A 26,883-nucleotide genomic window follows, 5' to 3' on the forward strand; every position below is an offset into this window, starting at 1 on the left:
AACTGCCCTCCCCCCAAAAAACAGTATGGCTAACATGCCCAGCTAGATAGCGGTGAAGCTGGGATTAGAATCCAGTATGTAGTCCCTCAGCATCCTCATGGTTATACCTCAGCCCTATGCATATTCTGGTTTTTTTTTTTAAGATTTTATTTATTTATTAATGAAAGAGAAGGGGAGGGAGAGAGAGAGAGAGAGGCAGAGAAAGAAGCAGGCTCCATGCAGGAAGCCTGATGTGGGACTCCATCCTGGGATGCCAGGATCATGCCCTGGGCCAAAGGCAAGGCGCTAAACCACTGAGCCACCCAGGGATCCCCCCCATGCATATTCTGAAAGCTCTTCTCAGCCTCTCAGGTTTCCTCCCCTACTCTAGGAGGCACCTTTCTCAAGGAGGAAAGAAGGCATCAATTTGAGGCTCATGTCCCTATGCCCCCTTTCAATTTAGGGCTTTATCTCTTTATGACCTCTGAAAAAGAACTGACTTGTGTTTCTTACTTCCAACAGATTATTCTATCAATATTTTATCCAGTCTGCAACAATGTGTTCTACCATCATAAGAAGTGACAAGAAGAGGCACCTAGGTGGCTCAGTCGGTCAGTTAAACATCCGACTGTTGATTTCAGCTCAGGCCATGATCTCAGGGTGGTGAGATTGAGCCCTGCGTCAGGCTCTGCACTGGGCATAGAGCCTGTTCACGATTCTTTCTCCCTCTGCCCCTCTCCCCACTGAAAAAAAAAAAAAAAAAAAAAAAAGAAATGACAAGAAAACTTATTTCATCTTTCTTATCCAGAGTTACACCATTATTTTATGAATTATTCAACAAACACTAATCGGACATCCTCTACAATACCGGCACTATTCTAAAACACAATTCCTATGACATTTGCATCAACAAAATTAAAATAATAATTGCATCTTCTTCATTGAGATTAAATTAGATAATGAATATAGTATGCACAACTTAATGCTTATTATATAGAAAGTGTGAAATATATTTTAGCCATTATTTGTGCGTTTTATAACTTCGACATCCTCATTAGTGTTCCCAGCTCAAGAGGAGAAAATTGGACTCCATTTCAATCATCTGCTGTACATACACACAAAATAAAAGGAAAGAGAGGAATGAGGAAGATATTTTGAATTTGGACCATTTGGAGTACAGAAACCATCAAAGCAATAAGGCATCCTAATTCTACTCGTAACAAATGATCCAGCTAAAAGCCCGTGAAGACCGTTGTCCCTACCTCCCTGCAACTCTGCAGAAATCATGGAAGGCAGAGCAGTGTCTCTGATTTCATGGGATGTAGGGCCACTTAATGATGACAAATTAAGAAACCCGGTGGGGTGGTTCCTCCAGCACCTCCAGCTATGAATTATAAACATGCTGCTCTAAAAGGGCAATGCCCTGACTTGCCTTAATTAGATCACAGCCTTCCTTCCTTTATTACCTCAACAGCTTGCACTTTCTTTGCAGCCAGGCTGACCCCAGGGCACCTTTGTTTTATGTTAAAAAATAACTTTGCAAAGCTGGAGCGTGTGGCCATGTTAACTCTAGAATTCAAAAGGGCTTTCCCCACCTGCCCGCACGGCCTGCTGTTACAGGACCAGAACACAGGGCTGGGGCTTCCCTTTTCCTAACAGCCACCGCATATCCCCATGAGGCAACATGTCAGCACAGAAGTTTCTGCAGGCTAAAAATACATGACCAGGTTTTCAAAATAGCACAAAGAAAGCTTTCCACAGCAACCTGTTCTATTTGATTCACCTAGGAAAACATATCCATGCGGTGATTCTTCCCACAGCCTCTGGTTCACACAGAGGGCCAGTTCTTTGAATCAAATTTCTGAGCTCTGAAAGACACTACCAGCATAATAAGGTTAAAGGGAAACCTAGAGAATTATCTACCAGACATTAGCGAGCAGTTTTCCAAAAATATGTATTACAAATACTCTAGAGAGAACAATAAATTTGCATTTATTTCCTCTATCTTTGTAAATGGTCTCTGCTCTACCGACATCCATTACTCACCACATCACGGAGACAAAAAAGACCTAATTATGGTCTGCTGCTTCTCCAGAGAAAGATTCTCCCGTGAAAGCCAAAATGACAACAACAAAACAGAAGAAAGATCAAAAAAGCTGAAATTCTTTTAAACCATACAAAATCTGGGAGAGGGCACCTGGGTTGCTCAGTGGTTAAGTGTCTGCCTTTGGCTCAGGTCATGATCCCGGGGTCCTGGGATCAAGTCCCACATGGGGCTCCTGGCAGGGAGCCTGCTTCTCCCTCTGCCTCTCTCTGTGTGTCTCTCGTGAATAAATAAATTTAAAAAAATCTGGGATAATTTGCTGCTGTCATTATGAGAGATGTATTACTGTGCCAAAAATATCTTTTTGGGATGATGGATGTTATTTGTCATGATCTGATTCAAGAGGCAACAGAATGGACCACGTCCGGGATATCCACCACCACAAGCCTAGAGTCCCAGGCTGGATCTGAGATTCTGGGAGGTTCACTGGGCAAGTAGAGGACAAGGCTGGTGTGGTCTAATACTTTCGCAAGTTCCTTGGCAGCAAGAACTGGGCTTTGACAGTGCTGCATTCCTGACATCTATACAATGGCCAGCTCAGAGCCCCTAATGTATGGTTTTGGTTTGGTTTGTTTTTGTTTTAAAGATTTTATTATTTATTTGACAGAGAGAGAGAGAGAGGGAGAAGGAGCACAAGCCAGGGGAGCAGCAGAGGGAGAGGAGAAGCAGTCTATAGGAAGCCCAACGTGGGGCTCCATCCCAGGACCGTGGGATCATGACCTTGGCCAAAGATAGGCGCTTAATCAATTAAGCACCCCTAATGTATGGATTTTGAGCTAAGAATTAATGAATGGGGGCAAGTACTACTGCCTGAGAGACAGGCAGATTATAATATCTAAAGCAGTTTCTCAGCTGTGAAAAACAAAACAAAACACACCATTGTTTTCATTTACATTGCACATGATATTCTGAATACTACAGCACTACCTCTGACACTTCTGATACCAGATGTAGGAATTTTTCCCACACCAGCCATTTCTGTGACACCTGCTGGTTGTCTGAAAGCTGAACTCAATCCTCACACTGTGTATCTAGAGACAGGATTAAATCCCACAGGTTAAGCTCTTGCTCCTACAAGATTCCCCCTCCCCCACTTCAGACACTAGTTTCAAGTTCAGGTTGTCACTTGTGCTTCAGAGCAAAGGGCCAGAGATCAGAGGTTACCATGACGCCCTACTCTGGTTTGATTGCTTTGCTAAAGTGGCTCATAGAACTTAAGACTTTATTTACAAGATTACCCATTTGTTATAAAACAAAAAAACTAGGAAGAACCAGGTGGAAGACATTCATAAGGTAAGGTAGGTGGGAAGGGGTGTGGGGCTTCCATGCTTTCTGGGGTGACACTCTTCCTCATCTTCCAAAGGAAGTTCTCCAAACCCTGACCTTTGGGGGTTTATGGCAGCTTCATCAAGTAGACATCAATTGATCAAATCATTGGCCATTGGTGAGTGAACCCGGTCACTAGTCCCTCTCCCTGATCTTGAGGTCAGACATGGGGCTGAAAGTTGCAAACTTCTAATCACATGGATGGTTTCACTGGTAACCAGCCCCCATTTTTAGGCTACCTAGGTAGGGGCTTTCCAAAAGTTGGCTTATTAACATAACAAAAGACAACTTGCTTGCTCTTATCACTCTCATCACAATTAGGAAATTCTAAGAGCTCTGTACTAGGAACTTTCAGAAGGAAGACAAAATATATATTTCTTATTATAAATCACTATATCACAGTCACTATTAACATTTGGCTAGAGGGGATCCCTGGGTGGCGCAGCGGTTTAGCGCCTGCCTTTGGCCCAGGGCGCGATCCTAGAGACCCAGGATCGAATCCCACGTCGGGCTCCTGGTTCGTGGAGCCTGCTTCTCCCTCTGCCTATGTCTTTGCCTCTCTCTCTGTGTGTGTGACTATCATAAAAAAATAAAAAAAATAAAATAAAAAACATTTGGCTAGATAATTCTTTGTTGTCTCGGGCTATCCTGTGTATTGTAGGATGTTTCATAGCACCCCTGGACTGTGCCCTCCTACCCCAATCAAAAACGACAGTCAAAAATGTCTCCTGATATAAAGGAAGAGGGTCAAAGATCTAGGGAGATCCTCATCAGAGAGGTTTGACAGCAGGAACCTTGGCAAGGTGGCTGAGGTTTAGGGACAAATTCTAGTCTCCAGAAAAGACTTGAGAAGTATATTAGCATCCTACCTATTCATTGAAAGTGGTCTAACCCACAGTGGTTTGAACAATAAAAGATAACTTATTAGAATAGTACCTAAAAAATGCAGCGATAGCTAACTTCAGGTATAGCAGGATCTAGGAGCTCAAACACTCTCATCAAAACTCAGTTTGTCTCCATTATTAGACTCTGCTTTCCTGTGTGATGGTACAGTGCTTATCACTCCAGATCTACCTCTTACCAGCTCCGAAACCAACCCTGACAGGAAGAGAGCTTCTCCTTCACAATGGTTCTAATAAAGAAAAAAAGAATTCTCACAGCTGAGTCTTTTTGGACCAATTGGGTCATGTGTGTATCTGTGACTAATCAAAATCAGAAAATTAAGCAGTTGTGAAACATGCCAAGAGGCTGGATCTAAGTCTTGTGGCACTGTTGGATAGGGAAGCAAGGAATAGGACAGTTTCACCCGAAGTACTTAGATTTACATGAGGGGCGGGGGGGGTGGGTACAGAATAGTTACCTAAAGAAATTCAACCTGGTAATATCAAAAAGGTGCAGTAGTAGGCACTGGGTAGGTAAAAGAGCATAAATACTGAATCAGAAAACAAAGTAAGGGGATCCCTGGGTGGCTCAGCAGTTTGGCGCCTGCCTTCCACCCAGGGCATGATCCTGGAGTCCCGGGATCAAATCCCACGTCAGGCTTCCTGCATGGAGCCTGCTCCTCCCTCTGCCTGTGTCTCTGCCTCTTTCTCTCTCTGTCTCTCACGAATAAATAAATAAAATCTAAGAAAAGAAAAGAAAAGAAAAGAAAAGAAAAGAAAAGAAAAGAAAAGAAAAGAAAAGAAAAGAAAAGAAAAGAAAACAAAGCATGGGCTCCTGGGCTAGTATAAATACAGAGACCCAGTGCTGGCTCGGTCTACAAGCTGCTCAGGGTACTATTTATAAGTATTTTGTCTGAAACTTCCTTTTCTAGATCAGTGAGTATTTATTAAACATGAAGAGATTTGTACATTCAAATAGCAACATTTAATCTCCCCCTTCCTGGCTCTATTTGCATACCTTTGCTTTCTTTCTTGCCCTTTCTAAAGATCCCCTTTGGTAAATTCAAACTTGAGACAGTTCCCCCCAAGCTTGATTACAGACACTTTCTATTTTGTGCTACTCACAGACACTGAATTATGGAGTGAGATCTCCTACCTGTCAAGGCCAGGTTGAGGACAGGGAAGGGAGACTTGTAATATCTTGCCCTTGTAGGAGGAGGACAAAATTTCTTCCTACTCTAGCTAGGGAGCAATTTACATCTAGAAATGGAACAATGACCCCTAATAATGTTTAGAAATTGTGGTCTCCCTGACATGACCACAGGTGCTATTTTTACTTGCTTAAATGCTAATCCCTTTTATAAATCTTACTGAACATTTCTCTGCAGACTCTATCTCATCCTATCAGTCTCAGATGACAAGTTCTATGGAATAGGAGAAGTCCAGCGCATGCCCCTTATAATTTTACAGGCTTTTAATCTCATTGTGTGACAACCTGCAGAAGTTCACGTGGAAATGTCAGGAGACTGGTCTGTTTTCATAAATTTAAGTCGGTTATTCGTAAACTGGAAGTTCTTTGAGGACAGTCACTTTTATTTGTTGAAGGCAACTTCAGTGTGTGGAGGGACAAGGCTTGTGCTAACAGTAGTCTACATTGGTGTCTGTCCATTGAAAGATTTGTCTGACTTTAAAGACTAGAATCTTGAATCCCCGGTGTTGAGCAAGATCAGTATCTGTGATAAGACTTGGAAGAGATTCTTTAAATCTATGCATTCCTGGATGATAAAAGTAGACTTATTAATTTGTGAGCATGACAGCATTCAGTGAATTCTAAGACCAGTCCAGGTTGCTCCTGTATTAGGGACCTGATAACAACCCTGAACTGTCATGATAATTGTCTGGTTTGGATTCTTCTTCTGTTTTCAGGCTTGCTAACCCTCACTAACATAGCAAATAAAGCCTTGTCCTGCTCTCTTCTATAGGAAGCCACTACAGGGCAGTGTACTGTGAAGACTTCAGATCTGTAGAATCTCACAAACCTAGTTTTGAGTCTTGTTCTGCTTCTTACAATTTTGAGACCTGGCGCTCATTTCACATCTTTTTTCTTATCTCTCATCTGCAGGCACACCTATTTGACAGCATTGTGCTAAGGTTTACTTACGGGGCACACGTAATGTTTGGCACAGAGTAGGAGCTCTACTCATGGTGGCTATTGTATTATTTCAGGGCCTTTGCTTACTGATTGAAAATAATCCTTGGTTTCTGCATCGGCAAGCATATAGCATTCTTTTTTCAGAGTGATCTTTGCGTCTCCAACACTCCAAGTGAACTGCTGGCCACCTCCTTTACGTGTTGACTAAGGAAAAAGCCAGGGTCTCCCTGTTTGGTCTGTGGCCATGTCCAGCAGAGCACTCCCTCCCATGCCCAGGATGGCTCCTGACTTTGGGCAATATAGTGCTGCTATCTGAGTAATACCACAAAGCACCCCATAAGAAGAGCACGCCAGAGACATAACAATCATTCCACACATGATATGGTATTGGCTCTGTGATTGTTTAATGTGATACTAAGAATTGGTTATGTACATGCATATCTCATAGAACAGATGATTTTTTTAAAGTAAGGGCAACCTCCACTAGGAATTGAGCTCCATTTGATACAGAGCATCCCTCACTACTGAGCAATACACATTTGCCAAGACCTGTTCAGCCCATTTTCTTTTTCTCATTTCTTTACTCTCCAGGTCATGTGTTAAAGGAATGCTATCACTTGCCCACCAAGTGAATAGAATCAGCTTACAAACAATCTCCAGTAAAAAGGATCTAGACAAAGCTATCATTCTTTAGGGGCTGTTTGCATATCTTCATTATGCATACTTGGAATTTTTAGCATCTGATTATGTGGCTTGTTTTCATGGGTGATCACCCTCATCTTTCATGTGTATATTCAACTCTAAGCTTACTCCTTAGGGTTTTATGCTCTGTCATAGACCTCATCTTCGGAAATTTCTAAGCAATTAATTTCTTTAACAAACATATATTGAGCATTCCCTATGGGTAAGACTCTGCTAAGTGCTGAGGATACATATCAAATGAACCATTGCTGGAATTCAATGCAGAATACAATAGTTAATATAATAAATGCATGAGCTATAAGCTGTGGCACCATACAAACATCATATCTAATCAGAAACTGAACCTTGGGGTGCGAGGGTAGCTCAGTCGGCTAGGTGTGTAACTATTGATTTCCACTCAGGTCATGATCTGGGGTCATGGGATGGGGTCATTTCTAGCTCTGTGCTCAGCAGGAAACCTGCTTCCCCTCTTCCTCTGCCCCTCCCCCTGTTCACATGCACTCTCTCTCTCTCTGTCAAATAAATTAAATAAAATTTAAAAAAAGAAAGAAACCAAATCTTGTGGGCCTCTCATGTCTGCTCTGATGCTGATACTGACATACCTACATAAAGGCAGGGGGCATGACCTCAGACACTGCACTCCAGACAGATATGACCTTACAGGCACAAGATTACATTCATGGCCAGAGAGCTGAATGAGAAAATGGGGAGCATGTTCTCAGGGATTCAGCTGCTAAAGGAATCAGAAAGGATAATCACACAGGGGTCAAAGGGTTGATTACATATTTCTTTGCTCATCTAGATCTTAGTTTCAAGGTTGTCACAAATGATTCTTCATATGTGAAATAAATTTATGACCATTGCATTCATGATCACTCCTGGATAATTCTGTGGCAGGCACAAGAGACTGAGTTATAAAAATAACCTGACTTTGCCCTTTACCAACTTTCCCCATCCTTTGATTTCACACCATTATTATCTTTGATGTTGTGTTGGTTATTCTTGTTAATAATTATTGTGTTGCCTTTCTTTTTCTTAAGGAGTGAGAATGTGTCTTCTGTTTTCCTGCTTTGCAACAACTCCTTACAGCGTATTAAGTACTAAGTTAAATTGATGGAGGAACTGAGTCAAGGAGTTTTTTGGAAATTTTATGTTTAGGAATTCTTAAGTAAGCTGAAAGTGTAAGAAACCCTGAGACTAACCTAGAAAAAGACATAATCCTTAAATTGACCACAGTTGAACCTCTACCAGGACTGTTTTTATAAACAGTAAAAATCTCAGATAACACAATTAAGGGCTCAAAGCTATTTGTCATTATCTTTGATGGAGGTATGCAATCTTCTGGTTCTAAGCAGAATTTAAGAAGAAGGTACCAGCAAGATTTATAGAAGGCAAGATACCTTCCTGTATACCAACAGAGTCTGTCTTTTTTATGTCCCATCTAGAATGGAAATAGCTATGGCATGACTTTGCTTCTATTTAACTCCAGAGCCTTGAATGTGTCACCCTTGACCCCAAATTTTGGGACACTGTCCACTAAAGTCCAAAAGGTAGGTTTTGAACAGGTTAGCCCACCCTCAAAAATCTTTATTATTTTTGTTATTTTTGAGATAAGGACTTGAGTATAGAAAGCTTTTTTAGGACATAAAGGGAACACCATCAGGGAGGAGGAGAGAGATGGTAGGGGGAGTGAAGGCAGCCAATAAAAGTGTTACAGAGCCAGTTACCACAGTGGCAACCAAAATTTAATCCTCTGGAGAAAGTGGGAAATGTTGTACAATTCATACAGAAGAATTTTCTCACTGTAAGTGTTATGTGTTGATTTATGTCCCCCCAAAAAATATATTGAAGTCCTTACACCCAGGACCTCAGAATGTAAACTTATTTGTAAATAGGGTCATTGCAAATGTAATTAGTTCAGTAAAGATATGGTCATCCTGGAATAAGGTAGGCCTTGAATCCAATATGACTGGTACCATTATAAGAAGATGATGTGAAGATAAGAGGGAAGAATATCATGTGAAGATGGAGACAGAGCTGGACTCATACAGCTCCAAGCTAAGAAACACCAATGATCATTGGTGACAGTACAAGCTAGGGTGAGGCAAGGAAGGGTTCTAGCCAGAGTCTTAGAGAGAGCGTGGTCCTGGTAACACCTTGGTTTTGCACTTCTGATCTCCAGAAGTGTGGAAGAACACGTTTCTGTATTTTGTTAGAGAAGTTCTAAGAAACTAACACTCAGAGGTATGGGGGATATTTATACGCCATCATCAGGCATCGCTTGAAGGGTGCTCAATCAGTGTCTGATGACAAGTTGTTAGCCTATCTTTATTTTTACACAGGCAGAGCAGCAGCTTTCTGGGGTTCCAGAAAAATCCTCAGGCATAGAGATCTAGTTACTGGCACTGGAAGTCCAGTGAACATCCTAAAATGTGGCAGGCCTCCACTCCCTCATTTTACCTGGAAGATAAAAGTCCAGCTCCCCAGGTTGGTGGCAGAAGAAGAAGACAGATTTAAAACCTGAGAAGGACTCAGTGCATTCTTGTTGGTTTGAAGATACAGGGGGCACTTGTCTCCATAAGCAATGAGTGGTCCCCTTCCTCCTGCAAGCTTCCAACCCTCTTCCAACCAACAAAACACTGGCTTCTGCTAACAACCTGAATGAACTTAGAAGTGGAATTCCTCCCCTCAAGCCTCCAGATAAATGCCAGTTGGCCTTGACTTTGGCCTTCTGAGACCTATTAAGGCCACTAAGTTTTGATGTGGTTTGCATACATAATAGATACATGAAACAAGGCCTTTTATGCCCTTTCTTTACAGCTAAACACTTCTCTGGATTGGTCCTGTTATATATATTATCTCTAACCTCACAACAACATTGAAAAGTGGCTCCTGTATAATTATCCCCATTTTGCCAATAAGAAATTTGACTTTCACATAGGTTGAGCAACTCATGTATATTTACCATCAATGTCCCATTTCTACTCCCACCTTTTAATGATAAAACACTACTCAAATCTCTACTTTTAAAAAGTCATTTTCTAATTCATGCCAAGTAAAAAAACTGGTGGGGCGCTGACATGGGTTGGGCTTCTTGCCCCAGGGAAAAGGAAGTGTCACTGTTGTATGGCTTAGATAGGCATATGACCAGAAGCATGTTGACCTCTCCAGGAAATCAGTGGGTAGCAGATGCCCTATAGGGAAGCAAAGGTCTACCTACAACTCACCATATGTCAAGCAGTGACAGGTCAGCATTTGTCTAAGAGGTAAGCATTCTCAGAGTTGTCACCTGGGAGCATATGGCAATTGGGATAGAAAAAAAAGTGCCCCACTAACAGGTCAGGTGTTAAATATCAGTTGCCAAAAATATATATTGTTTATGACAGCTTTTAATTTCTGAAGAAACGTGGAGAGGCATTTTTCCCCTATGCAACTTTGTGGAACTAGAGTTACATTCAATAAGCTGCAACAACTCTATACAGCAAAATGCCCAGCAGTAGTGGGATTGTTCCATGCTCCTAAAAATATGGCCCCAAATTATTATGAAGCCATTAAGTATTATCAACCAGACAACCAAATAGAAAAATGGACCAAAGGTGGTACACCTTTATGGCTCAGTTGGTTAAGGGTCTGGATTATAATTTCAGCTCAAGTCATGATCTCATGGGTCATGGGGTTGCACTGGGTTCCATGCTCAGCAGGGAGTCCAATTTCCTTGAGGTTCTCTCCCTCTGCCCCTCCCCCTGCTTGTACTCTCTCTCTTTCAAACAAATAAATAAATACTTAAAAAGAAAGTAGGAAGAAAGAAAGAAATGGACAAGAGATTAGAACAGACACTTCAAAAAAGTAGGTATCCAAGTGGCCATTAAGTATGAAATGGTATCAGCTTCATTAGGCATCAGGGAAATACAAACTGAAACTCCAAAGAGATGCCATTGACAATCCAACCAAATGCCTAAAATAAGAAAAACCAACAATATCAATTATTAACCAGAAACTGGAAATTTCAAGTGCTACCATTGGAAGGAGTATAAATTGGAACTTTAGGAAAATCTTTAGTGGTATTTACTAAAGCTGAACGTAGCCTTACTATATGTCTAATAATTACACTGTCAGGTATACCCAACAGAAAAGTGCGTATATGTTCTCAAATGACATGTAAAAGAGTGTTCATATATATATAGATTATGATGCAGTGCTTGAAAACTGACACTCCTCATATGAGACCCAATTGATAGCTTGTTGGTTACTATCAGGTTTTAACACATGCTCTGTATTGTAGTGTAACTGAGAACTCCAGCTATGAGTCAGGCAGATAGGGATTAAAATACTGGCCCTACCATTTTATTAGCTATGTGACTGTGGACACTTTTACATCCATTTTCCTGTCTTTAAAATGGAGGCCATAACAATACCAATTTCATTAAACTGTAATAAGAATTCACAATGTTAGTGCAAATATAGCAGTTAGAACAATGCACACAGTAAATGCTCCATAAGTGAGATGCCATGTATCAAGCTATCTCTCTTTCCCTACCTATATATCTGTGTGCTCAGGTATGTTTTATACATATTCAGGTAGGTTTGGCTAGAGGTGAACTGAATTCATTACGACCATTTCAGTTAATGGACAGGTAAGCATCCAGTGATACTGTAAAAATCAAATCTGTTATTTGATAAACATTGACATTAATAGGTGAAAAGGGAATAACTTTATAAGGATGTATGTGTTTCTGAGCATGTATCTTTTTAACTTTTAAAATTAAGATTAGAATGTTGATAGTGTGCTTAATTAAACACATAGGATTTGGAACTCAATATAGTATATAAAATAATTATATTAATTGCATGCATAATATGAACATTTGTTTCATCAACATTTTCATTTATTTTCAGATTTACTAACTTAACCAAAGTTTTAAAAGTTTGAAGGAGAACAAAAGTTATATGATAACCTTGAGGTCATAAGTCCAGAAGTCAAATAGATTACAGAAGTGACACAAAAGTTGGTGGTCCGAAAGATGGGTAGATAGCACTAAAGAAATAGAAGAAAAAATTGGAAGGAAAAATAAAAGAGTAAAATACTTGCATAAATCCAACAGAAACACTAAATATCAATGATCAAGTTACAATGATATGGAAAACATAATTCTTTTTTTTTTTGCTTGCTTCAACGATGAATCCCGTATATGCCTTATTCCCTCTGATAAAATCTGCCTTTGATATTCATTTTCTAGCTCTTGAGCCTTTCCAGTGACTACCAGAGTGGCACAGACAGGTTTTTGATAGAATGAATTTGCACCTTCCAAGATAATGTTAATATTTTGCTCTCTCAGGAATCCCAGCACTGAAAAAAGAAAGTCCCCAGATGACAGCTATGTGCCAGCCTCAGGAACAAGTCCTAGATAGAGCAAGAGGTTCTGGGACTCAGCACAGACTTCTCTGGAGAAAATGGAGTCAAGAGGTTGCTGATGTGCAGGGCTGTGTGGAGAAGAGCTTTATACATCAGGCAGAGACTGGGGTCGGGGCAAGAAGAACAGACTTAATGACAGTGAAAGATTAAACTAAGCAACAGGAAAGATGGAGAAATTATTGAAACACAACCAAAAAAAAATGCAATCGTATTACACAAGTTGGCTCAGCTGGGAATAATATTTACATAGATATAATAACGGAGGCACAGTATTGATTTAATACAGCATTATGACATGACTATACTGCATTAGCAGAGTCAAGGAGGAAGGAATAGTGTGATAGGAACAGAGGACATGAATGTGTCAGTCAAGGTTAGGATATGTGGGTAAGAAAACAAAACTCTCTTAGTAGAATCAAAAGGTAGCAGTATAATTATATTACATATGGAGGTAAATATCCACCTCCCCCCCCCCCAAAAAAAAATCTGAAAGTTGATAGAGGTGAGAATGGCAAGATTTGAGGGTCTTTATCATTATTAGATTTGCAGTATTATTTAATTTCAAAACTACATACCTATTCTATTTGGATTTTTTTAAAAAACACTAAATGAATAAGAGGTTAATCTTTGGACTCACTGAGTCTTGATTCTGAAAAGAACTACATAGCTAGTAATGTTTATAACAAAATATAGCAATGCATACATTAAGCGTGCTAATATATTATAAATAACTATTTGGCTCCACTGAATGGCTTATGTGATATTTATAAAAGTGTGGTCCCCAGACGGGTCCTCAATTACTCAAAGCCTGACAGAATTAAGATACAAGAAAAGGGTTACAACATCATTATATTTCTATAGTTTTTATGTAGGGACTAATGCTAAATTCAAAATTTAAGAATATAATGGCACTTGGTAATACTATTTGATAGAATTGTTGTATTATGTTTGTTTTCCCAGAGTAGCCCCTGGGTTCTTGGCCATTGTTAACAATTGTGACTTTAGTTGAATGTCCTATGAGATTGGCAAACCCTGTGGCTCTCTCCCAGACACCCTGAGAATAGATAGAATAGATTTTATCTATTTCACTTGCAGCCTGTTGGCACAACTGCTGAAACTTCCCTGACGAAATGAGGCCAAACCAGGTCCTTCAGGGGCTGCAGGCTGCTGAGACATGCCCATTACACCTCCTCCTGCTGGCCACTGTGTCCAGGGAGCATGGAAAAGAACATGAATGAGAAGGCAATGAAAACTTGCTTTGGTTTCTCTCATTCTTTGTGTGCTCACATTATGGAAGAAAAGGAACCTACATTTAGTTAAAACAAGGCATTTAGCAATAACCAAACTTAAATGGCAGTATTTGGGATCAGCAAGAAAAAAAATCAGAAACAAAAATTGCAGAGTATGAGAAAAAACATACAGAGGAAAGTAAAATAAGCATGAGCCTAGGGCATGTATTGTTTTTAGCTCCCCAGTATCTATCTATTCTCCTCCACCAAACCCAGCTCCAGGGCAGGATCTGATGGGTCAAACCAATCATAGACATTGCACCTCCTTTGTCAAAAGTCATTTACCAGATAGACCAAACAAATCCTTTTCTTTTTTCCCCTTCTTAAAAAAATTTCAGATTTACTGAGGTATAACTTACAAATAAAATTGTAAGAGATTTAACACATACATTGTGGTGATTTGACTTTACACACACAAACACACACACATACACATACACGTTGTGGGAGGATTTCTCCCATCTAGTTAATTAACACATCCATCACCTCACCTACTTCTCTCTTTTTTTTCTTGGTGAGAATATTTAAGTTCTGCTCTCTTAACAGATTTCAGTTATGTAAAACAGCATCTCTAACCTCCTTTCACAAGATTTTACATGAGATTCTCAGACCTTATTTATCTTATAGCTACAAGTTTGAACTCTTTCTCCTAGCTTCTTATTTCCCGACCTCTGGCAACTACTTGTCTTCTCTGTTTGGGAGTTTGACTTTTGTTTTTCTTTTTTAGATTTCCTAAGTGATACTATGTGGTATTTGTCCTTGCCTGTCTGGTTTACTTCACTTAGCATAGTGTCCACAAGGTCCATCCATGTTGTTACAAATTGTAAGATGGCCTTCTTTTTCATGGCTAAATCGTATTCCACTGTGTATATATACCACATCTTCTTTATCCATCTATCCATTGATGGTCACTTAGGTTGTTTCCATATATTGGCTATTGCTAAGTAGGTATTTATCTTTGCTCTGGGGCAGTCCAGTCTGTATAGTACTCAGAAAATCTGCTCAGTAATTATGGAAAACCACAGTCTCCCGGTTGCCATCTCATGACCATTAGGCATCAGAAAGATAACTTAGGAAAGCAAGGTGTAGAGAATCACAAAATAAGCAACCATGTTTAAGAGCTGCCTCATCTCTAAACTTTTTGGGAGTGTGAGCCAATAAATCCCTTCTACTGTTGAAGCCTATTTGACTCCCATTTTCTTTTACTTGCAACCACAAGCTTCTGACACAATACTTAATGGATAGGATGTATGAAGAAGCCAAAGAGTGATAGAGTTTTGGGCACTGGGACAGAGAATTGAATGCATCTTAAAATAATACCATTCAAACAGAGTCCCGAAGACAAAGAAAAAATTCAGTGCTGGAAACTAGAAGATAATTGCTTAATTATAGTTTGGGGACAGCATTTGTAAAGGGGAACATTTCACCCCAGTGGGACTGCAGAGAAGGAAATTACTGATTGTTCTCAAACTGGTAAAAGTCGAAATCCCTTGTCTAAGGATTATTGTTCTCTGTGATAGCTCCATAATATTCTGTTAACTTGCATATATATATATATGGCATGTTTTTTCTGGGAGCCCTAGAGAAAATAAATAAGGACAGGGAGATGAAAAATTGGCAATTTAATGAAAGAAAGCATATATTTTCATACATATATACATATCATGGACATGGCAAAATCTTATATTTGCAATAGTGATTTTAAATGTTAAAGCTTGAACTTTCAGATAAATAATATAACAGAAATTTCTGCTGTGTGGTTCTGAGCAACTCCCCCCACTCCAGTCTCCTTTCTGTCCAGATAGAAGTTGGGTCAAATCATGGTTTGGGTTTTTGCAGTCTTCCTTCCCTTAGCCATACCCCCACTGACTTGGCACCATAAGGATTCCATTGGCTGGCAGATAAGTCTTCTGTGGTAAGAGGACTCTTGATTTGCGCGTTAAAATTACACCTAACAGGTTGCTTTTAACTTGCAAGTCAATACTGAATTATCCCTTTTCTCTTAGATTTCTGAGTCAATGGCCACATAAAGAATATAGCTCTTAAATTCACCAAAACACATGGGTTCAGAACTCCTTGAACATTAAGTGCTTAAAAAAAACCAGTTTCTAGACAGAATAGACCTGATATGGAATTGTGACACGTGAAAGGTAAAAGAATAAAGGAATGACTGCATTGTGTTAAGTCTAAGATGTACATTTTTTTCTCATTTTAGATCTTAGGAACTGGGCTACATCTGACAAGTGGCCAGGCTACTGGGTTTGTTTGTTTGTTTGTTTGTTTGTTTTCCTAAGATTTCATTTACCTATTCATGAGAGACACAGAGAGAAACGCAGGGACACAGGCAGAGGGAGCAGCAGGCTCCCTGCAGGGAGCCTGATGCGGGACACAATCCCAGGATCATGACACTCAACCACTGAGCCACCCAGGTGTCCCCAGGCTACTGTTCTACTTGCCTGCATGTGTGTAACCCTCATCATAGATGTTCATAGATGTCCATAATGTTGCAACTTCAGCTAGTATGTGAATTGTTGGCCTTTTATGTGTTGAGTTTAAGCACCATTTAAAAATGATAACAAAATACCATCCCTGGTGTCTTTCTTCTGTGTGTCCTAATCTCCTCTTACAAGGACACTGATTAGATTGGAGTAAGACCCACTCTAAAGACCTCATTTAACTTAATCACCTCTTTCAAGGCCCTATCTCCAAATGTAGTCACATTCTGGGGTACTGAGCCTGAGTGCTTCAACACACGAGTTTTGAGACACAAGACACACAAGTCATTCCATAACACAGGGATAAAAAATTCTAAGATGTTAAAGCTTTATATGGTGATCCATCAGTTTTTCCTCCCTAAGTATAGATAAAATAATGAGATATTTTAGGATGAGTGGCATCTGTGCAGATTATTTCTTTATTCCTCTCAGCAGCCAATCTAACCTACTCTCTGATAAACCACAGATCCCACATTTCCCTGCCTCATGGCTCCCCAGTAGGCTCTGCTGATGGGAGACCCAATAAGGAGCCTAGAAGGTGGGAAAGGGGAAGAAAGGACTTATTTTCTGTGTCTAGCTCCTGTCAGCTTTGCTCCAATAATGGAGGGCTGCTATAGCTTCAGACTCAAGATTCTTTTGGCAGTTCCAGAACCAGCCATAGAATAGTCTTCTAAGAGATGACCACCCATGCCCACATCAGCCACACTGTAGGCCCCAGAGGTTCAAGCACCAGCCACACAGCACCAAGCCCCCAGATTCGGTGGACCCATTTCTTTTTATTCCCTACCATGGTAACTGTTTACTACAGTGTCCATATCATGGGAACCCTCCATCCACTTTTTGTACTTGTAACCTCCAACACCTGCATTACCAGTTCCTGTATTAAATTGCCTCAATCAGAAATACTTGGTATGATTCATCTTTCCCTATATAGAACCTGACTAATATAATGTCTTCTATTAGATAAAACATAGTACCTGAAAATATTTAAGTATATCTAAATGTTCTGTTTATCTTTATCCGTATGGTTCCTATAAACCACTTTATGTAGATATTTTACCTCAATTATCCACTTCTTCAATTTGGAGCTTTAAAGGTTATTTTCCATATACTCTATTTAGTCTTTACAGATTCATGATAACAAATTAATTAGCTCTATACTATCATTGAAGCTTCTGACACCTGCATGCACTCAAAGCTTTATCTATAAAAGGTAACCATACCTAAAGGGGTATATACACAGGTTCCCTAAGGGCAAAATACATCTATATTTTGTAACCCTATTGAAAATAAGTTTTGATGGTAGTGGAAGAGATAATTTTGAAAATGTTTATGATAAAATATTTTCATGCATGTACATTGTCCTGGATAAATTCATATGTAACCAAGGATAAGAGAACTTCCTAGATTTGTTATTTCTCCCTCAGAAAGTTCTTCACATGTGAGTTCTGGCCTTTTTCCCTAGAAATCTCTAGATTTCATGTCTAGTACAAGTAAAGCCACTACAGATCTCTGTGGCTTTAAAGGAAACCACTCTAGCTCTGACCTCAATCATCTTATCTGAGAAAAACAAAGGGCTTGAACAAGATCAGTAATTCCAACCCTAATAAGCATTAAAGACACATTTTCTCACTTCTCTCTCATAAACCCCATATTAAAAAAATGTTTCTCCACCAACAAGACTGCATTTAAGCTTGGATTTCATAATATCTATTCATCACAGACATACAGAATTTTCAATTGGATATTTTGATTTTCAAATTTCTTTTTACTTTTAAAACTTACTTCCACATTTTTAAAATGTGGAATATAATTTAGTAGCCCCCATAATTATGTTTATGAACCTCTATAGGTATTCCAGTTTCAGAACCACTGTTCCCAGTGAAATCCATTTGCACTTGCAGTCTAAATTCTGCACTCTTAGGTAAAGTCCACAGTTTGTGTCAGTAAAACAGTCCCTTAACCAGAATCTTCATCCAAATATACATAACAGGAACTGAAATAGTGTGGAACCAAATAGGCATATGTTTGTTTCCTTCGGGATCACTTTATCAAGCACTCCCATAGAAAATAAGGCTGGTTTTAACCCCATAAGATTCAATCATGCTTGTAAAGACAAAGTTTTGAGATTTTATATATTCAAATAATCACAACGTTGAAAGGAACCTCAGCTAATCAGTTCAATTGGATCCTGAATTTCAGGCCTTTGTTTATGATGGTCCTGCCCAATATTTGTCCAAGCTCTGCTTGAATAAATTAAGCTGATGGGGAGGTTCACAATGTTGTATGATTTAAACCACACAGACATCAGTACCCGACATATTTCCCATGGACTGAAACCAAAGACCCACACGTCCTTTACATATTCCATTACTGACACAGAGAAGGTACAATCTCCAATGCTCAAGGAAAACTCAGATCTGTCAAGTGGCATTTCCTGTATGGTTTTGCTTTCACTCACCTGCATGAAATGGAAACTGTCACACCCTATGTTTATCTGCACGGGCAAAGCAGAGACACTTAATGCAATCACCTGGATAATTCCAGTCAATGGCAAAATGCAGTAACTGAAGTAAAAGGGGATTCAGGGTTATCTAAGTCATGCAGACTGGCATTTGTTTTGGTCAAGTTGAAATAAATTGAAATACTTAATCTGTATATGCAATCTCTCTCCCATATGCCATGTCCATTAGAAAGAACATTTATGCTTCTTGTAGCTGGTTTTTCCTTTTTTCACAGCTTATATTTTTAGAATGGATTTGTATCACCCATTATTCAAGTAATTATCAGTTTCTAGCAGATTTGTTGATTTTCTTAATTAAACTTAGCTAACAAATCATTAAAAAAAAGAAAGAAAAATGCAACAGTGTTTCCTAGCGTGATTAGTTAACTATTCCTTATTTTATTCTGTACCTCCTAGACTAGAAAGTAAATTGTGCATAAAACAACACTTCTAATTTTACTACTGTCATCTTAGGCTCATGGTTCCAAGTTGCAAAGAAAAAAAATATCTTAGAACACTGTTATTTATTGAGAAAAACATAACCAGCTTGTGTCTTGAGGCAGATGATAAAAGGAAACTATAAAAGAGAAACAACTTTGGAAGTTTCACAAAAGGAAAATGCAGACTTCCAGAGACACCTCAAATCATTTTCTGGAGGTGAAATTTGTTATAATGAATGTAGGAATTTTTTTTTAAATCCCATCTTGCTGCCTCACTCATTTTCTGATTTGAAATTGAACAGTTACAGTTCAAATAAATGGTCTCTCTCAAAAAACAAATAATAAATAAGTAATAAAAATAGTCTCTCTCTTCTCTGTTTATATGACAAAATGCTATGTCCTTTCACATTTTCCTAATCAAGTAATTCTCTAGTTTGTCATATCTCTCAAAGAAATCTATTTTATTCACTACCACTGATAGGAATCTGATCCAGGCCCTGAATGTCTAGCTATGGACAATCATGACAACCTCCACACTGGCATCCCTGCTTCTATTCTCCTTCTGAATCCAGTACAGCACTGCGGACAGTGAACAAGAGCACAGACTTGAGCCAAATGGCCTAGGTTCAAATCTCAGCTCCAGCTGTGTGACCTCAGGCGAGTTACTTTACTCCCGTTTTTTATCTCAAAAAATACCTAATGGATCCCAGAACTCTTTATACCCTGCTCTGCTCCGTAGCTCCCACATCAACTGACTCCCAGTGGGTTCAGCCAGTAGGTGGCATTAATGAGTAGAGGGTTAGAGGAAAGAAAAAGCTAGAAAACCTCTTTCCCCACCTTTCCTCCTCGGACAGGCTTTCTGCAATGTCTTCTCTTCCTCCACAGCTCCAGCTCTCTCAGGATTAGCCTGCTAAGGTGATGCCTGGGTGGCTCAGTGGTTGAGTGTCTGCCTTTGGCTCAGGTCATGATTCTAGGGTCTTGGAATCGAGTCCTTCATCAGGCTTCCTGCAGGTAGTCTGCTTCTCCCTCTGCCTATGTCTTTGCTTCTCTTGTTGTATCTCTCATGAATAAATAAAATCTAAAAAAAAAAAAAAAAAAAAAAAAAAAAGATAAGCCTGCTAGGATTACAACCTTGACTGTGACCCAGTGACCATTCCCCACTGGCCTCTTGCAACACTGCCTCCTCTCATCATTCTTCCAGCCCAGATGTGATAGCAGCTTCCTGATGCTATGAACCTAAGGTGTTTCAATGTCCCTTTTTGACATCTATCAATTCCATCACCTGTGTAGTAACCCCCTCTGTTTTACATATTCAGGATAGGGTTTTGCTGGTCAGTCCCAGTTAAACCCTGAGTGATTCAGTACCTCACAGTGTTATCGAAATGTTTAAATGAGTTAATATATAAAAAAACACTGAGAACAGTACTAAGAACTTGATAAATACTAGTGATTATTAAATATTTTTACATACTATTACTCCACTAAGTAATGAGAAATCCCTTGAGCTTTATTCTTTTGAGTGCACAATTGAGTTCACATTAATATTAATACTCAGATTCCATAAGCTTAGTTAGTTCACCTGTAGGAACTCAGAATCCAAAAAAAAAGATCCTATTCCTTGGTATTTCTGAAGTCCCCAAAGGTGACTCACAGATACTCATAAACAAGGTGACTCTTTCTTTGTAAAATGCATAATTTAGCACAACACCTAACACTCATATCATGAGTTCCCTAGGGCTGCCATGACAAAGCACAACAAACCCAGTGGCTCAACACAACAGAAATTTATTCATTCAGAGTTCTGAGAGCTGGGAGAGTCTAATATCAAGCAGGCCTACACTCCCTCTGAAGACTCTAGGGAAGAATCTTTCCTTGCCTCTTCCTAGCTTCTGGTGGCTGCCAATAATCCTCAGTGGCAGTCCTTACATCCATTGGCCCACCAGTGCCTCACTCCAATGTCCTTGTGTATGTCTCCAAATCCCACTCTACTTATAAAGATATCAGTTAGTGAATTAGGGCCCATCTAGTCTTAACCTGATTATACTTACAATAACCCTATTTTCAAATAAGGTCACACTCAAAGGTACCTAGCATTGGGACTCCATTATATCTTTCTGGGGACTACAATTTGACCCCTAACATATATATGTAGCTGTAGGCACATGCATCTTTCCTGTGTTATGCTAGTTAATTATCATAAAATGCCTGAAGTGTTATTTATCCTCATTTTAGAAAGGGGAGGCTGACATAACAGAAGTTAAGGTATCTATCCAAAGTGCAACCAGCAATAGTATACTGCAAAATTAGAACCTGAATTCAGGGTTTCTGGAGCCCACTCCTTTTCAAGTGTACCATTTAACCCTTGAATTCAGTGAGAACACTGATCTTTGTACTTAGATTTAAATTCTTTCATATTCTACAAAACCCTATACTGCCTTTCCAGATTTAGTCAAGCAGCCAAGTGAAGGTCTGGAAGGTCAAGTATATCCTGTATGAGTTAGCTGTTGTTGCATAGCAACCATAACCTCATGCTCCAGATGCATTTGCGCCTGGGGTCAACGGGAGTCATCTGTGCAGATCTGCTGCCTATGAATGGGATCATTTATATTTCTGGGTTTGGCTGGCTGTTGACTGATCTAATCTAGAATCAACCAATCCAGCCCACCACTGCTGCATGTGTCCTTCATCCTTCCCCTGAGACCAAGAAGCCAGCCTGGACTTGTTTCCATAGTGTTGGGAGAGGTCCAAGAAAAAAGGTATGCCCCAATGTACCAGGCCCCAAGTCAAGCCTCTTCTGCTGGCATTGGCTGCTAATATCCCTTTGGCCAAAGCAAGTTTCATGGTTGACCTCAGTGGCAAGGAGCAGGGCAGGTTATGCTGCCCATATCGGGATGGAACTGCAAAATAATATGGCAAAAGGCATGGATAAAGGGAAGGGCGAAGAATTGGAGCCCTCCCTGCAATTTGCTTGGCCTCCTTAGAGTTAACTATGGTGAGTGGTTTCCTTCTCCCAGCTGGCACCAGTCCCACAGAGCCACTGAATATCTAAAGTTTATTGCCTCTCCTCTTCACCCAATAAGTGATCTTCCTGCAGTCCCTCAATAAATTTTGGAAGTTCTTATAATTCTGTGGCTGGCTTTCACATAAGGCTTGAGCCTATTCAAAAGGAAAGGGTCATCATTTTAGAAATATGGAAGTACTTGAAGAATGAAGAAACATATAAATTTTTTTACTGCAGCAGACGGAATCATTTACATTGAATCGTATTTCTCTCTCCCTCTCCTCGTTCCAATATTCTTCTTCATATTTCAGCAAAAGGTTTACTTTTTCATTTTGACACTGTGATTCACCTCCTTTTCAATCGTTTATATCTAAAGAAAGCATATTTGAGAAATCTCAGTAACAGATTCTCTTTGTTCTTTAAAAAAGGGGGGGGGGGGAACCTTACCAGTATTCCAAGTGTATTCATATGCTGAGTTTTCCTCAGCAAACACTTTTTTTCCCCATTTTACTCCATTGCATCTATGTTCATTCATGATTATATTCAAAAGTTCTCAAATATAGTCGGTCTTCAATAAACATTTGTTGAATAAATAAATGAATGAGTTAACATATGCCTGAACATGCATTAATTCTCAACCAACGATGCCCATAGAGGAAAGGTGATTATTGTTTCTGTAATTTGTGAACAAAATTACTTCCATCCCAACTGTGCTGCAGGAACTCCATGTGCAGGAACCACAAGGAATATGTGGCTTGAACTGAACTTGTCATTTCATCTCCTATTTGGCTCAATACAAGAATAAGTTTTCAGCTCTTCTCCCACTCAGGAAGTTACATACCCAATCCCCTCCACTACCACAGTATGGTAAAGAACACATACATGGCCTAGAGCCGTACAGACTGGTGAGGCAGGACAGGCAATCATCTTTTCAGAGCACTCTACAGGGCACAATCTTTCTCAGAATATTCATTCAATTACACATTTGGTTGACAAATATTTTTGATAGCCTAATATTTGCCAAGTATATGTGCCAAGCCTAAAATGACAAGAAGAAAACATGCCAAAAAAAAAAAAAAAAGAAGAAAATTTAAAAGAAAGAGAAAAAGAAAATCCAGTCCTCTCCTCTAGGAGTTTATAGGCTTCTGTGGGCATATAGTCATTGCCTAATCACACAGATAAATATAAAATCCAACCTTGATAACCGCTTTGAGAGACAGCTCCATTGTGATGTTAGTGCATACAACATAGCAGTTTGACCTAGTTAGAGAGGACAGAGGATAAGTAGGAATTAACGGAGGAAATCAAAGTGTGGGGCAAAGGGTATTTATTCTATGCCAAAGGAAAAGCAAGTGCAAAAAAACAGTGCAATAGGAAGAAGCAAAGCATATTTATTTGAAGAATTAGAAAAGGACTGGTGGATTGATTACTGTTAAGAGCTCCAGGGTCCACACCTTCCTGTGGCCACACCCTTTGATAGTACCCTCCCATACCCACACCCACACCCACACACCAATCCTGAGCTGGCTCTGCAGTTGCTTGTAGTGAAAGTGGCAGTTCCAAGTTGGGTGGGCCTCAAGATACCTTGGACACTGCTGCTTGCTCTCTCAGACTGTCAGTCTATCATGAAAACAAACCTGAGCTAACCTGCTAGAGGAGGAGAGACCACATGGAACAAACCTGTATCATCCCAGCCAGGGCTATTCTTTTTTTTTTTTTAAGATTTTATTTATTTATTTATGAGAGACACAGAGAGAGGAGAAGAGATGTAGGCAGAGGGAGAAGCAGGCTCCCTACCGGCAGCCTGATGTGAGACTGGATCCCAGGACCCCAGGATCACATCCTGAGGCAAAGGCAGTATGAGCCACCCAGGTACCCCAGCCAGGGCTATTCAACCAGCTATCCCTCTGATGACCCAAGCACAGAAGCAGAATAAGCAAGGAGAGCATTAACAAAGCCCAACTCAGATCAGCAGAACCACCAAGCTGATCCATGGCTCGTGAGAAATGCTAAATAGTATGGTTTTAAGACACTAAGTTTGAGGGTAGTCTGTTATGCTATCTGATAAAAACAAAAAATTCATGTGTCTGAATTACAGAAAGCAAGGGGGACTGTTGTGCTAGACAAAGCAGGAGAAATAGGTAGAAAACAGACAATATAGAGTCTTATATATACGTAATAGTGGACACTTGTATCTCACCTGCCCCAGCTCATTTTCATCCTTCTTAAAGCAAAAGCTCCGGGTTTCCCGCAGGTATCTGCGCTTCCCCCACTCTCTATCTACGTGGCTTCTGTGAAGCAGAATCTAGGTAAAGCATGTCATCCAGCCTTTGGCGGGCCAATCAATAGAACCTGTTCCCCTGGCCTCAGTAATTGGGTCAGGAGAGAACACGTGACCCACCAGTCCAATCAGAACAAATCCAAGGATTCTGGTTAAGAGTGCTGGCCTAATAGAGCACCTGGGTGGCTCAATCGGTTAAGTGTCCCAGGGTCCCCTGCTCAGCAGGGAGCCTGCTTCTCCCTCTCCTCTCTGCACCTGCTCTCTCTCTCTCTCAAATAAATAAAATCTTTCAAAAAAGAAAAAAGACTGCTGAGATAAGGGTTTCTCCTCACAGTACATAAAGTAGAGTTGCTGGCAGTTGTGTTGTGGCCAAGAAAGAGAGATCACTTGAAAAGAATCAACGTGGAGGAAGTAAAGCTGGTGTAGAGAAAAAGCAGATCTTTTATTAAATTTTTAAAGTCCTGAGCCTGGATTTTGGATAGAATTATCCAATAACATTTCTTTTTTTTTTTTTTTAATTGAAGTCAGCTTGAATTAGGCTGCTTATTACTTATAATCAAAAGAGTCTGGGGGCACCTGGGTGGCTCAGCGGTTGAGTGTCTGCCTTCAGCTTAGGGCGTGATCCCGGAGTTACAAAGATCGAGTCCCATATCCGGCTCCCTGCGTGGAGCCTGCTTCTCTCTCTGCCTCTCTCTCTCTCTCTCTCTCTGTGTGTGTGTATGTGTGTGACTCTTATGAATAAATTTTTTTTTTTAAAAAAAAAAGACCTTCCATTTCTTTTAAAAAAAAAAAAAAGTCTGAATCCACATCAGGTACTTTTGTCTTTATCCTAGGAACACTAAGGAGACCTTGAAGGGTTTTAAGCAGGAGATGAAGGAGTAAATTTGCACTTCAGAAGCCCCTTTGGCTGCTGTGTGGGAATAGATTAGAGAAGCTCTAGGCTGAATGGTAGAGAGGGGTTAAGATGGTTTTGCAGGAGTCCAGGTGAGAGCAGATGGTCACTTGGACTACAGTCAGGTAAAAAGAAGGTCCACTTTGAGCGATGACTTAACAGAAATAAAAGGCATACTGAAGGAAAGGAACATTCCAGGAGTATCAATTCTGCTTCTGTGCCTGCAAACCAAGACATGCAGTCCATCCACAGACTCAAGAGAGGCCACACTGCTGGCAATGCTGTCCAACACTGTTGGGTGGCCCTTGCTCACTCCTTAACTCTCTAATTTCACTTTTCCTTACACCTCTAGCTTTGAATAAGCTTCTTCTCTCACTTAACAGTGGCATAATCCCCCAGACTCCTGTCCGCCCCCCTTTTGTAAATTTAAAGGCCTTCAGCATTACACTTGGCTCTTAACTCTCCCTAGTTTTGGTGCCAGATATTTACATCTTCTGTATCAAAATTTTACATCACCATACTAAGACTAATTCTAGGAAATAACAAATTTGGCTAAGAGCAAATGTGGTTGGTTCATCAGAGCATTTTGGTAAGAGTGAAAACTTCCACCAATAAGGGAACTATTATATGAGTATGGTAATATGTGATAGTGCACAAACTTTAAAGTGACCACTGTAAAAATATTGTAGGAAGATAAATTCATTTAAAGCAATATGTGTTTTATGCTCAATATATTTACATCTAGATAAAAAAATACATAAAACCTAAGTGAATGCACATTAAATGATTGTAGTTGCATTTTAAAATGTTTGCATGACTGGAATAACTTTTTCCCTCTGATTTCTAAACTTTCTCATATTTTATTTCACTTTTTAAAATTTGGGGAAAAAAGATAAAGAAGGAATAGTGCAATCTAACCCTCCAATTAGTCCTATTGGTTGGTAATCTGTCCAACTCGTTTTATAAAGATATATTGAATTTAGACATCACATTACACTTGCTACAAATGCTGTGCCCACTTTATGGATTTGGGAAGCAGTATCCTGGGAGAGTAATGTTAATGGAAATGTTAGAAAGGTCCATAATGCCATATCTGCAATTCTGAGATCCAAAAAGCTATAAAAAACTAAAAGCTTTTTGTAGGGCATTTGATGGCAAAACCTGACCTGACATGAGGCTACTTTTACCACTTAGTGAGAATATGCATCCATTTCTTTGCAGAAAGATGAGTGTGTGTCATTACAAGGTTCTTTCCAGTCCCTAATGTGTTATATGATAGGTAATATATGCACCATATTACTTTTCTAAAATCCAAAAGTTCTTTTTTTAAAATATTTTATTTATTCATGAGAGGCACACAGAGAGAGGTAGAGACATAGGCAGAGGGAGAAGATATGGGACTTGATCCCAGGACCCCAGGATCAC

At 39.8% G+C, this 26,883-nt stretch overlaps 1 long non-coding RNA gene across 1 annotated transcript in view; it reads right to left on the reverse strand.

Moving 5' to 3' along the window:
* LOC112668898 (uncharacterized) overlaps nt 1-24,614 on the reverse strand; it is a 90,637-nt gene extending 66,023 nt beyond the window's left edge. The window contains exons 1-2 of the long non-coding RNA XR_003141934.3: nt 24,486-24,614; nt 20,122-20,362 (exon numbers count right to left, since the gene is read on the reverse strand). This is a non-coding gene — a long non-coding RNA (uncharacterized LOC112668898). The remainder of the gene's footprint in view (nt 1-20,121; nt 20,363-24,485) is intronic.
* Nucleotides 24,615-26,883: the final 2,269 nt, after the last annotated feature.

The sequence above is a fragment of the Canis lupus genome, chromosome 23 (assembly GCF_003254725.2).
Source record: "Canis lupus dingo isolate Sandy chromosome 23, ASM325472v2, whole genome shotgun sequence".
Classification (NCBI taxonomy): Eukaryota; Metazoa; Chordata; class Mammalia; order Carnivora; family Canidae; genus Canis; species Canis lupus.